We start from the raw sequence: 12631 nt of genomic DNA on the forward strand, positions 1-12631 counted from the left end.
TTTTGTAGGAAAATCTCTCTGTTCACAGGGAATAAGCTGAGACTCCTCTAAACAGAAAAACAAAACAAACAAAAACCCTCAAGCATTCAGTTACTTCAAACTGTTTCATATAATTGCCTTGATTTTTTTTTCTTCCCAAATCTTCTATTTTTCATTATTCTTTCAACTTTTTGATTAAGGGAGGAGCAAGTGTTGACAAGGTATTGACCTTCCTTCAATGCTGTGGCTATCTTAAATAATTTATCCCATCAGATTATATTCAGCCAAAGAGAGTTTGATTTTAAATCAAGAAAGTATATTCCACATTGCAGCATGCCTGTAATAGTAGTAGGAGGTGGGACTGTGTAATACTGCACAATAGAAAGTCCTAGAAACTTGATGGGTTCCTGGAACATACAAAAAGCAAAAGAAACTAAGACCAGTAAGTCTATGGATGCAGGGATTCTTCTACTCTCAAATCTTGGCTCTATGTTTGAGTGAAGTAAAGAAGGATAAAGGGAAAGGATGCATATCACACAAGTTATCACCCCTGACATGGATGCCCTTTGGACCTGTACTTGTGTTGGTCAGCTGTGTGTGGTCAGAAAGCGAGGGCCTGGACAGAATCATGAGAGGGATGTACAGAAATATCCGAATAGGTCATCTTCTCATCTGGCTGGCACTTAAACTTGATGTTTTCCCATAAAACCTGTTGAGAGAAAATAGGAGCTGTGATATTTAGCAAGAAATGGCAGTGTTGTTGTGTTGGTAATGGGGCACAAAGAGTCCAAATCCATTTCTTGCCTCCCTACAGTTATCTTTATGAAAGGTATTTTCTTGTAGCCAAATATCCGAACTGCTAACACATATGACTAATCTTAGCTACCATCTAGAATTAAAAAATGTGGATTCAATGAGCAGATATTTACCTCCCAAAAGTTAGGGCAAAGAACTTGAAATGCCTAATGGAATATGTTTGCAAATGCCCAATGTATAAGTTTCCTCCTATTTAGGAATCATGGAAAAGAGTTTCATGGTAGAGACACTTGTTGTTCATCAAATATCCAGGTGCCCACCTAACCCTGCTTTTTCCAACCTCCTTGCAGTTGGGCAGAACCATGTGACTAGTTTTGGCCAATGGGGTGAGAGAAGAATTGATGTGTTATTTGTGGGCTGAAGCATTTAAGAACCAGTGCAAGATCCCCCAGGTTTTACTTCCATTGCTGTGGGAATCATGGTGGAGCCACAAGGGAAAAGTATGCAATACATACTGAAAATACATACATAAAAGTATGGAATACAGAGGTCCAGGAGAATTGCCTGTCTTGCATCAGATTTTGTGGCTTGTGTTAAGGCAGAGATTCTGGGATTAATCTGTTAGCACAGCACATCTTCTTCTATCCTGACTAATAAACATGAAATATTTGTTACCAAGTTTGAATTTCTTCAGCCATTTTATTTAGCGTAAAGGAGGCAGTAGAGCGATTGTTAAGATTGTAGACTGTGGAGTTAAACAGAGCTGGATTGGAATCCTAACTCAACCACTTAAGAGCTGATGGACCATGAGCAAGTTATTTAACATCTCAGTGCCTCAGTTTCTTCCTGTGTCAGATAGAAACTCCTTACACGTGAGCAGTTTTATATGAAATAGCTAGTGTAAAGCATTCAGCATTTAGTGCCGAGCACATGGTGTGTATTCAGTAATATTGGCAGTTGTCCTTATTGTTGTTATTACTGATATTTGCTTTCTAGAACAGTGAGGTTATATTTAGTAGGGAATTGAATCAATGCAAATCTTTTCAGGGTAGAATTAGGATATGTCTGACGTTGCTGGAAGTTGCTAGGACTAGTGGAATTGGGGCTCTAAATGCCTCCAATAAAAGGAGAAATTCTGAATGAACCAGGATGTGACAATTCCTCTGTTCTGTGGATTACTGCCCTTGAGTGTGGCCATATAGGATCAGATTGTTTTTGTCCTATAGTTTAGATTTTCACTGATGTACCTTTAGAATTCTGGGAACTATGAACATGTTTTAATTGCTAAGGAGTTCCTTTGGGAAATGAATTTCTACTGCATTGTTACATCAATCATTATATATAATATTTATTTATGTTAACACATGCAAACACTGACATACCAAATACCAGGTCACTTAACCTTAGAAATTAATTGTGTGTTTAAACAGCAGTAAGAGGAGAAATACGCACCATTGGAAATTAGAGTTGGGAATAGGTTCTGTAAAGTGAACACTGTTTCAATAATATGTGGGAATGAATAATTCTCCCTGAAACACGAAAGTAATAATGTACTGTAAGCATTACTTTCCTCTGTAGAATTTGCCAGGAATTTAGTGGGAGACAAGTAACATTATGGGGAAATATTGATTCACTGTGGGCACAGTGAGTCTTGTTATGATCAAGACAGAGTCTGTGGCCATATCTTTTCTCATTTTCTTCTTTTTTAAAAACTAAATATATGGAATTGTGCATTGGAATTGGGACATTTATATTGCTTCCTTTTATAGGATGAACTTGAAAATTTCTGGGGTCTCAGTAATTTTTTCATGACCGGGACACCCTAAGGTCATAAAAATTTGAGCTCATGCAATTATGGTTTTTACATTTTGACTATCCCTGGAGTCTGGTATAGGATTCCCTTCTGATCAATAGTAAGCCTCGTTGAACTTATCTGCACTCATCTTCTGCTTATCAACCCATGTCACATGGGAAACTGGTGGTTAAGAGTATAAGCTCTTCATCAATGGCTGGCTCTTCTGCTTACGACCTGTAAGCGAGGTAGTGACCTTGGACCAAGTACCTCAGTAAGACTCATTTTTCTCATCTGCAAAATGGGGATAACTTAAGCCATGGGGTGGTTGTCAGGACCAAATGAAATAATGCATGTGAAATTCTAAATAAGTCCTCCATAAATACTACATGTCACCCAACTTAGCTTTCCTATGGTACCTTGGGCTCAGTTTCACTCTTACATCTCATCACATCATTTATGTGAACAACACATAAAAGACATGAGTGAAAGCAGTCTTGTCTTCTGGCCTGTCATAATTTCTGTCTATTTGCAGCTTAGGTGGGAGGGTAATTTGGTGATAAGCGCACTTGACATTGATCAACAAAGTAGATTCAGAAGATGCAGCCAGCGTGGGGTCCAGTGCCCTTCTTTGTTCATTGCATGTAAAGTTGATCTGTACCCAAAGCTTTGAAGGAAGAGGACTGGGCCTTTTTCAGAGGTAGCTTGGTATGATGCTCTCTTACTAGAATATCAAAACAAATCTCTTCTTCCAGATTAAACTACTGCATTTTCTATTCAAGAATCATACCCTTTCCTCCTCAGTCATCTTGACTGATAGCCACTACTTCTGGATCGCACGTTTCTTAATGGAGGAAGTGCATATGTCACCAACTCTTCCTCTCAGTGAGCATTTTTTGATTGCCTACTATGTGTGAGGCTCTGCGCTGAATACTTTCCTGCCATTTTCTAGAGATGTACCTTGGTCAAGTTCCTGAAGCTCTTGTGCCACTATTTGAAAAATGGAGATGATGATGGTACCTACCTCATGGAGTTTAGTATGAGGATTCTATGCGTAAAAGCACATATTTAGAGCAGCGTGGGGAACATTGAAAGTGCTCAGTGGGCAGTAGCCAGTATTACCATGATCTCTATTTTATAGCAGAGGAAACGGTCACAGGACAGTTAGACAATTCTCTCAGGGTTTTAGAGCCCACTCTGCCTACATTCAAAATCTCAGCATTTAGACCCGCTACTGCCTTGCCTTCTAGCATCCACCCTGCACAATTATGAGTCCAGGGCCTATCATCCTTAAAAGCCATGTATTCTTGGTTGGAGTGACCCCAATGAGCTTCAGAAGAAATATATCAAACCTGCGTTGGAGAAAGACATAGCAGGAATGTTCTGGAATAAGTTCAAATTTCTGCTTGCCTATGGGGTTATCAGACTACAGATTTATGCTTAGAATCTTGTACACAAGCTAAGTCTCCTGTTCTTGCTTTGATAGCCTTAGCGTTTTGGGGTCTGAGAATAACTAAAGGGGAGCCAAGGGGCAGTGGCTGGCAGGAACTTGTGAAAGTCTGCTTTTCTCAAGCAGCCAAACTGCTGCAGAGAATGGCCCGTGGCACCTATTTCCAAGGTGGCCATTTAAAAATAAGACTTAAATAGCTCACAAGAAACTTCTTCTAGTCCAGCTGTACATAATCTACTCTGGTTTCAACCCTTGCTCAACTCAATTCCACATCCACCCACATAACATAGCAAACGGAAGGAGGCAGGTAAGCCCTTTATCAAGAAAGAGAATTTGGGTGGTCTACAAGTGCAGGGGATGCTTCTGTTTTTGCCTCATTAGCATCTATTCCACCGTTTCCTGGTTAATCCTCTGCCCTCTCCGTCTACCTGGTTCGGGTGTGGTGCCAACTGCAGGAGTAGGCACATGACCCAGGCCTGACCAAAACAGACTGAATCCTGAGACATTCACCAGAGTGATTGGGGAAGATACGTTTTGGTCTACTGACCTCGACAGTAAAAGGATGCCTGCTTGGAGCTCCTGGGGACCACCACTGCAGAGCGCCTTTCTGAGAATGCAGCCAAAACAAAAGAAAGCAAAGCTAAGAGATGGAAAGACAGATTCCCAATGATCTCTTTTGATCAACTGGATACCACCTGGCCTGAAGCTTTCCACTGGGCTTCTCATCTATGATGAGAGTTGATAGATGTCTTTATTCCTTCAGGCAGTTTTAGTTGACTTATAATCACCTGCCAGTGAAAGAGACCAGTTCAGCAAATTTTATCCTTATTCTGAGATCTCTGGCCTCCGAGGTCACTTTTACCTTCCCATGAGAACTTCGCATGATGTGAGACTCCATCAGTTGTCTCTGAAGAATCTGAGACCACTGAGCTTCTTGAGTCTTGGGTTCTGCCCTTCCACGTCTAGGTTGGCAGAATTCCCTAGGTCCTGCATGGCATGTTGGGGAAACGGGAAAAATCTTCTAAGACAAGGAGAATAGAGATCATCTCCAGGATAGTTCTCTTTCATACGTGGGGAAATACTAATAATTAACAGAAAATTGCTTTATATCTCATTCAAGCTCCTCAAAGTCTCAAGAGAGGTACTAATATCCATCTCTGTTGCACATGGGCAAAGTGGAACTTGGAGAAGATAAATAAGTTACCCAAGATCGCACAGTTAATAGCTGGTGTATCTGGGATTCAAAACCATATAGTCTTATTTGCAGGTGACAGAAAGGCAAACTGGGAAGCTGTATCCTTCTTCATACAGGGTCACCTTTAATTCAGACCTTTTATGCTTTGGTGTGGAGCCAGAGTTCTTCTCTCAATTCTGTTTCCATGATGCACCATGCATCTACATTTCTTGAATATTCTTGCATTTGCTGGGGGTGGGAAGCCTTTTTCCAGACCTCAGCTTCAGAGCTGCCCACCCAACCATCTGTGGCAACAGATTTGTGTGTTATCAATTAAAGTCTAAAGGAAGTTGGCGAAACCTCCTACTCTAACAGGATGGGCTAAAGCAGTTCCTGTTAAAACAGAAATGGGTTGTGTCTGTGATATTGGTAATTGGTAGCTTTCCAAGAGCACTTTAAATACACCCCATGCCATAAATTGCTCAGCTCTGATTCTCTTGAAGACATTCCTCTCAGAGGTGGCTCATTTCCAAGAAATGGACCAATGCACAACTCAATAGGGTTGCCTTTGTGGAAAGCAAAGCAACATCCACAATTTGGAGAATCTGTCCCTATGATTTTCACTTTGGGACTCACTTTGGAAACCACAATTATTTTTTAATCTACAAAATCTTCACACATATGGCATGTTGTGCCCCATTTACAGTCACAAAGACTCCTTGGTTTCAACTACTCTGGAAGACTATCCATCTTTCTGGAATGCCTCACCAAGGGACCCCCGAAATACAGGTATATGAAATAGCCTGTAACTTTAAGATAGACCATCTCTAGTACATGCCCCTAATTTTGTGAAAATCTATCTTGCTGTTTTTACATAACTAGATGATTTAAATTTTTACTTAGAGATTTGTAAAATATATATTAAGCATTTACTATAGGGCATTCCCTGTGGTAGGCCCTGGAGGAATACAGATTAACCATACTTGGTTTCTGCCCTCATGGAACTTACTGTCCAAGAGCTAAGACTAGCTGGTCAGTAGAAAGTTAGGTCAGTCTGAACACAAATAGTGAGTTCTACATTGGCTTATGAAGAAATGTGTTTCTGAACCATAGAAATTTAGTCCCACTATGGGTAGGTCCCTGTACTGACAAACATCACATTATCTGCCTTTCCACCAACACTCTGACAGCAATATACAAAGATTGATGCGCTTTCCCCTCTCTCTTCTGTGAAGTTTATCAACTTCAGCATCTTCACTTTTGGGGCAGATAATTCTTTGTTGCAGGGGCTGTCCTGAGCATTGTACGGTGTTCAGCGCACCCCTGGCCTCTACTCACTAGATGCCAGTATTGACCTTCCTTCCAGTTGTGACAACCAAAACAGTCTCCAGACATTGTCAAGTGTCCCCTGGATGGGGTGGGTGGTTGAGGAGGAGGGAGGGCAAAATCACTACCAGTTGAGAACTAAGACCAAGAGTAGGTGTGTAAGAGTGAAATTTGAGGGGGCATTTTCAGATTGATTCATAGATCCACCTGCTTCCCATTATTCTCCAAAACAGAATGAATTTGTTCTTTCATGGTCCAAATTAATGGAGAGAGGTGAGTCCTTCCTGGAGACAGAGGAATGGACTCACTCACCCCTCAAGATCCCTGTTGACCCTAGGATTCTAGGACACTGTTAGCCATGACCTGGCCTAATTCTTCTCTCTCCTCGTCCCCGTGGGCCTGTGATAATGATTGTGCCTGTCAGGCAGCCTCATCATCCAGCATGCCCTTTATGTCGGCAGGAAGCCTAGAGGAGTCTTTCTTTTTTTTAAGTGTTTTTGGAGAAAACTTGGCAGAAACATTTTTTGAAAGAGAAAGAAAAAAATAAAATATAAGTGCTATGGAAAAATAACTTTCTGTGCTCTTAGGTACCGTAACCGACCATTTGTTAGAACCAAACGTCTGCTAAAGTGTGAAAAATTCTTGGAAGGCATTTTCTAAATTTTGTTGTTGTTTTATCAGTTCATTTCCATGAGCCCTCTCATTTGCTGTCTGTTGGCTGTCTAGGCTGGGCTGGCCAACTGAGGTGTGTACATACCGTCTTTTATCATTAAGGTCCAAACATTCAACTGATGGTTTGGAAGGGAGCTGTGCCACAGTGGAAGGATTTGAAAGCTTTAAGACTTGGTGTTTTAATCTTATCAGCATCACTTCCAGACTTTAAGATCTCAGGAAAAAATCCTTAAATTTCCATGCCTTACCCTACCCCTAAAAATGTGGATGGCAAAACTCTCCACTGGATTGCTGTGAGGATAAAACAAAAGAGTAGTTCTTTGTAGATTTCAGAATTACTATGCAAGTTATTGGTCAACATGATTAGACATTGTAATCATGTAGCAAACGTCTGTTTCATCGTTGTCTACTTATGCAGGGTTCTTAATTTCAAATTGGGCAAAACCAAGACCATGTCCCCTAAGAACACATTCTGGTCACACTTTTTATATTAATCTCTCTCTTCAAATACAATCCCTAAACTCTCCTTTATTTCCCACCTGTAGCTATTCTACGGGTTTTTTAAACCCAGTTTTTCTGTTGTAAGAACATGGTCTCTCTGAAGTTAGATTTAGGGTCAAATCCCAGTTCTACTATTTTCAGGCTCTTTGATCTTGAGAATGACACGTTTTATAAACCCACAGGAGCCTCCATTTTCTCATCAGAAGTTGGGATAATAATAGGTTATATCTTAGAGCATTGTCATGTTGATAATATACAATAATGACCGTAAAGTGACATCAAGATGCCTAGACCCTATTAAGTGCTCGGAAGGACTTAATCAACTATTATTGATAACTCGAATTAATTAAAGCTCTTTGACAAAACTGATATACAAAAGCTCTGTCTTCCACATGGCATAGTGTCAATTTTGAAAATATTTTTTTGGCTTACACTACTCTAGGGGATATTGTCCACTTTCTGTTCTATGGGACTGGCGCTTCCTGAGTTGTTCAGCCACAGCCCTGGCTTTGCCAGCCCTTCAGTGGAATGTGGAAGATGTGCTACAGAAGGATCTACTATTGACACATTGGTAAAGGTTTCCTCAAAGCCAGAATGATGAAACCTGGGAAGGGGTTGAAAAACATGGTGGATTAGAGCAGGGCATCTTAAATTTTAATATGCATATGACTCCCCTGGGGATCTTGTCAAAATGCAGATTCTGATTCAATGGGTCTGGGATGGGACCTGAGATTCTGCATTTCTAACAATCTCTCTGGATGCAGCTGAGGCTGGTGCAGGGACCACACTGTGTAGCGAGGCTCTAGACAAGGAATCTGGGAACTAGGGGAGACTGGAGTTAACAGATTGGATGGAGGAAGAGCACAGGGACTTTTAAACACCCCTTAAAACCCTTCATGCTATTGAATGCATGTCTCTATCTACGTCTGTTATAGGCTCTGACCTGAGAATTTCCTTAAAACCCTTGAAACATTTGAAAGAAAAACATTTTTGATAGCTATATTGGACATGAGTTCCACTCCTGGCTCTTTTATCCACATAAAGATAGACTTTGAGCAAAGACATTTAGTCCCTCTAGGTGTCACCTTCCTTGTGCATAAAATGGGGCTGGCACCTGCCCTGTCTGCTTCTCAGACCTGTTGTGCAAATTAAATATGACCATGTGAAATACTTGGTAAAATATTATAGCAAAAACATGTAAAATATTATGAACTATTCTTATTATTGTGAAACAAAAATGTCATCTCTCCTTCCGAGAATTAAGTAAATTACGTTGCATCTTTGATTATATGCTGCAGAAATTTGTTTGAGAAGAAACAGTCCTCTGTGTCTGCCAGTGTTCTTGTATTTGACTTCTGCCCAGTGACTGGGTGCTAATTGGCTCTGTGCAGAAGAGACAGGAGAAACTTTGTTATCTGATATGTCTAATTAATAGCCACAGGTCAATTTGCTTATCATTTGCTTCTCTTATAGGTTACTCGTTGTTTCTGACTAATGGGTCATGTCCGAAGATGGCTCCAAATTGTGCCACAAATTTACCCTAATACTGATAAAAATATGACCATTTTGGGGGCTGGCCCAGTGGCACAAGCAGTTAAGTGTGCGCCCTCTGCTGTGGAGGCCCGGGGTTTGCAGGTTCGGATCCCGGATGCTCACCGACGCACTGCTTGTCAAGCCTTGCTGTGGCGGCATCCCATATAAAGTAGAGGCAGATGGGCACGGATGTTAGCCCAGGGCCAATCTTCCTCAGCAAAAAAAAAAGAGGAGGATTGGCATCGGATGGTAGCTCAGGGCTGGTCTTCCTCACAAAATAAATAAATAAATAAAATAAATGAATAAATAGAAAAAAAATATATGACTTTTTATGACGTTTTGAAGTTAACACAGCTGTCTATACCTTGCTAGAAGGCTTATGTTTTTAACCTCATTCTCCCATGTCATTTTGAACGAGCATTTTCTACCTGCTGGGTCCCTCCTTAATGGGCAATAAACTTTGACACATTTTCAGATCAGTTTGTCTAAGAAATTTCGCATTAGCATTCCTGTATATTTGCATTGTCCTATCTTCCTAAATTTCAGTGATAGGAACTGAAACACTTAACATCATGGCAGACCTTCCACTTCTCATCTGTGACATGATGGGCACTTGAGAAAGTGGCTTCTGGAGAATGACACAGAGATTTCAGAAAAGCATTTGACCTGTGTCCCTGTAGCTTCTCAGCTCTGACTCCATCACGTCCCCTGCTGTGTCCAGCTTCCCTCCCAACTCCCGTAGCTTTCTAAAGCAGCCTGCCTATTCCTCCTCACCAAGTGGCAAAGAGCTCCACGTGCAGTTCTGGTCAGCTCTCTCTGGAGAGGTAGAGTTAGAGGGCCTCCCAACAATGCACAGGACACCCTTTTATAAAGGGATTTTTATCAAGATTAAATATATGCACGGCCAAGATGCTTTGTAAAAATCCAGTCCCCAATAGTATCTGCATCAGAATACTCGAATGAGAAAACTTCTTCCAAATAAGTTATAAGCTCAAGACTTGGGATTTGTACACAAAAGAAACTTTTAAAAAAATTAGCAATATTAATTTATCTTATGTATTTGAGGTACAGCTGCTGCTATTACTATATATGAGTATAATATCTAGTGTTTGCATGCCTGGAAGTAAGCCAGGCACTTAAATGCATTATCTCATTTCATTGTCCTGACAACCATATGGGGTATAAAGTGTTTTTATCCCCATTTTATGGTTAAGGAAACTGAGGCTCGGAGATACTAATAAACATTCACTTAAGTGCTTATTTGGTGCCAACCATCACTCCAAGTGTTTTATATGCATTAATTCAATTAATCTAACTCAATTAAACTTACAGAGCTTGTGAGGTCGGCACTATTGCTATCCCATTTAATAGATGAAGAAATTGAGGCATAGGATTTTAAGAAACTGATATCAGGCTTCTAGATTGAGGTAGCACTGTTAAAGTTGGATCCAGCTTGTGTGTTTCTAAAGCTTGTGTGTAGGCTTACTTCTCTATCAACAGGAACTAGAATTTGGAGACATGGGAGATGGAAGTGGGGGCTAGGTGGTATGAAGTACTTTGGTCCATTACCTTGATTTCCCACTCCACCTGAAAAACCGTAATTTATTTCATTTGAGATGCTGCATAGGAAGCAAAGCAAAATCTCTAGTGCTGAGAGGCAAATACTGTAATCATCTGCATGACTTGATTCTTTATTCCAGTAATATGAAAATTGTCAATTATGAATGAATTATGGATGCTACAGATACCTGTAATTTGCAGCTGCAGTTTTGTAAACACATGCAGCTGCCTTTAATTTTATTTTACCAGTCATGTAATTCATTAACACACACCTGCAGTTACCTAAGATACAGAAACTAATGAAGCTAGTTTTCAATTTCCACTATTTATGTTTCTTACACCTCTCTGTTTAATTACCACACTCAGAGGTTGAGAAATTGGTTAAAAACAGATGCATCCCAAGAAGAATCCTAGTGATTATCCTTTAAGAACGTACTCAAATTGCCACCTCGGTCATTGACTTAAATCATTGTTTATCAGCTGAAGCCCAGGCATTTTGGAAAACGAGAAAATTGTAGAATTGAGTTTTTTTGCAACTGTTATGGCAGCAAAGGCTAATTATTAAAAAATGGGTTTGGGAGATAGCCATTGGAAACCCCTTAACATCAGTGCTGGTTGGTTCTTGCTCCTCTGCCGTGTCCCTGGGCAAAGGCCAACCAAAGCCTTACCTGGGAAATGAGGCAGTACAACACTAGACTGGTGGGAAGTACTTGTTTTGTGTCTCCATATTCTTCTTTTTTTCTCATTTATTGAAATTGATGGCTTGGGTTTTTTTCTAATTGTTTCTTCTCCTCCTGTCATGCCTCTAGAAATATGAAAGGCTTTGTATGTTTCTTTTCTGCAAAAACTTATCCTCATCTTGCCAGTTGTTTTTTGAAAACAGGATCTCCAATGAAACAACTTAGAATAATAATAAATAATAATAGTGGCTACTTTGTAGAGCATTGATCATATGTCAAGTATTCTATTAAACATTTTACATCAATTATTTCATTGAGTCCTCAACACAACCTACCAAGATTGGCTTCATGCTCCACAATTTATTCACTGGGAACCAGAAGCTAAGTGACTCATCAATGTGATGGCTCATCTAGTAAATGGGGCCTCTGTGATTTAAACCCAGGAGAGCTGGCCCTCCTTCAAAGCCTGTCTTCCATATCGGGATGCCATACAGACTTACACCTTGTATAGGTATCCTCTTTTTTCCCTCCACAACTTTCACCATTAACGTTCTCCCTTGTATAGCTATTCCTGTTATACAAGCTGCAAAATGCTTTGTGATTTTGTACCAGTTCCATTGCCTTACTAACTTCTGTGTTTATGCCATTGTTGTTTAATGTACAAAAGTTTTCATCGTGAGGAGTATAACTGTATTGGCAAATTTAATGTCCTAAGTGGCTTTTGGCAAGATAATAGGTAAGATAGATGTTTTTTTCTTTGGTATTTTCCTGTCCTTTATATACCAGAACATTTATCAAGCTGAGAAGTAGAGCCTGCTTCCTCTTTTCCACACCAAAATTTATATATCCTATGCTTCATTGCTAGAAGGTTTTATATGCTGCTAGATTCTAGTTAGTAATAATTGGTTTATCTGAGAAGCTAATCCATACAAATGAATTACCAATAGATACTATTTATTGGAGCCTTACTGTATGATACACTCCATGCTAAATTCTTTATAAACATTATCTTACAAAGCCCTCTGTGATGGCTTTATTATCTTCATTTGTAAATTAGGAAGCTAGAGCATAGAAAGATTAAGTCGTTTGTCCAAAGTATAGCTTGTAGGCAGTAGAAACAGGATTTGAAATTCATTTGTATATGACTTTAGCCCCTGAGCTCTGATCTGCTCATCACAATACTATTTCTTAAAGTGGGGCTACCTGTC

The 12631-nt window shown here is 40.0% G+C and overlaps 1 protein-coding gene across 5 annotated transcripts in view; it reads left to right on the forward strand.

Moving 5' to 3' along the window:
- The window catches only part of TAFA1 (TAFA chemokine like family member 1), a 485854-nt gene that overhangs the window by 124236 nt on the left and 348987 nt on the right, over window positions 1–12631 (forward strand). The window lies entirely within an intron of this gene.

Source organism: Ceratotherium simum, chromosome 5, assembly GCF_057802395.1.
Source record: "Ceratotherium simum simum isolate JZ-2026a chromosome 5, ASM5780239v1, whole genome shotgun sequence".
Lineage (NCBI taxonomy): Eukaryota > Metazoa > Chordata > Mammalia > Perissodactyla > Rhinocerotidae > Ceratotherium > Ceratotherium simum.